We start from the raw sequence: 1,754 nt of genomic DNA on the forward strand, positions 1-1,754 counted from the left end.
CTGAGGGAACACATAAGCTAACCTGGGCTACAAGGTAAAGTTCTTTCTCTCTCTTTTTTTTTTAGGTGAATTTTTATTGGGAAGGAAGTTGTCAACTTAAACAGCAGCAAATGAAGAATGCATAAGGAAACTCCTGTTGTCACAGACAGATGCAACCTCCAGAATATGTGACAGGAGACATTTCAATCTGTGACCCCAACCCCGGATGCATTAAGTGCTTTCCCATTCAATCTAACACTTCTGGATTCCTACTAAAAAGGAATTTTTAATAAGAGCATGGAAAAGTTGCTTCTGAAAGGAAACCCCCAAAAAGGTTCAGAAAAGGAATGTAGAAATCAAGAAGTTATTATTATAATTACTTTAAATTGTAATGCACTAAATTTCCATATCTTCACAGTAATACAAAGCACAGTCACTTGCAGAACTGGTTCAGATTACTTAAATATCAAATGTGCTGTCAGTACTCTACACAAGTGTCTGGAAGTCACTCGTGTTTATAGGAAATGAAGCTATTGATACTTTTCTACAGCAGCACACCAGGAAGGCGGAGACAACACAAACCAAGGGATGGAGTTTTCCCAAAGCTGCATGTGAAAAGACTGTAAACAGTTGATCCCACACACATGAATGGGCTTCCTTGCTAGAGGAAATCCAAGTGGAAGAAGGAATGGAAATGTAAAAAGGTTTTCTTGAGGGGCTGGAGGCTGGTGCCCTGGATGCCTTTAGTTCTCTGCCCCCTCCGCTGCATCACCTTCTTCTCCTGCACTGTCTGATGTCCATAATGTTAAGTTGTCGCTAAGCAACTGCAGGATGAGGGTGCTGTCTTTGTACGAGTCTTCCTTCAGTGTATCAAGCTCTGCAATGGCCTCATCAAAAGCCGTTTTAGCCAGTGTGCAGGCAAGCTCTGGATTATTAAGGATCTCATAGTAAAATACAGAAAAGTTAAGAGCCAGCCCCAGGCAGATTGGATGTGTAGGTTGCATCTCTTTCTTGCTTATATCAAATGCCTCTTGGTAGGCTCCTTGGGAATTTTCTATCGTTTGTTTTCGATCATCACCACAAGCTACTTCAGCAAGATACCGGAAATAATCTCCCTTCATTTTCAGATAGAAGACTTTACTCTCTGGATTAGTTGCATTGGCTATTATATACTTATCCAACAATTCCAGGACCATGGTGCAGATGGAGCTCAGCTCAGACTCCACTTTCTCCCGATAGTCCTTGATCAGCTGAAACTTCTTGTCGGAGGTGTCGGTCTTCTGCTCAATGCTCGAGATGACCCTCCAGGCGGACCTGCGGCCCGCGACCACGTTCTTGTAGGCCACCGACAGCAGGTTGCGCTCCTCGTTGGACAGCTCGGCGCCCTGCTCCGTCACGGCTTTCATGCAAGTGGCCATGTCATCGTAGCGCTCGGCCTGCTCGGCCAGCTTGGCCTTCTGGATCAGCTCGGTCTTCTCCATGGCGAGCGCAGAGATGGATCCGGAGTCCTCCTTCTAATCTCCGTGGCCGCGACGCGAGTCCCCCATAAAGTTCTTTCTCAAACAAGAAAACCTCTTATGTTCTCCTCCAACTACTGTTTCTAATATTGGCCAGATATGCACCGGTGTGGTCACTAAGGACACAGAGGCAAGCAGTAGTAGGTTCTCACACCATCAGGCTAGCATCCTCATAGAGAGCATAGTAAGCACCATATGGTGTTGGTTCACAACAAAGGCCTAGTAGAAAAACAGAGTAGGTTGGGGATACACAGCAGT

General features: G+C 45.4%; 1 pseudogene; it reads right to left on the minus strand.

Annotated features, from left to right (window-relative positions):
* Positions 1-722: 722 nt before the first annotated feature.
* Positions 723-1,460, minus strand: LOC114619868 (annotated as a pseudogene).
* Between the last annotated feature and the right edge of the window lie 294 nt (positions 1,461-1,754).

This window comes from Grammomys surdaster, unplaced genomic scaffold (genome assembly GCF_004785775.1).
Source record: "Grammomys surdaster isolate TR1022 unplaced genomic scaffold, NIH_TR_1.0 165, whole genome shotgun sequence".
NCBI lineage: Eukaryota > Metazoa > Chordata > Mammalia > Rodentia > Muridae > Grammomys > Grammomys surdaster.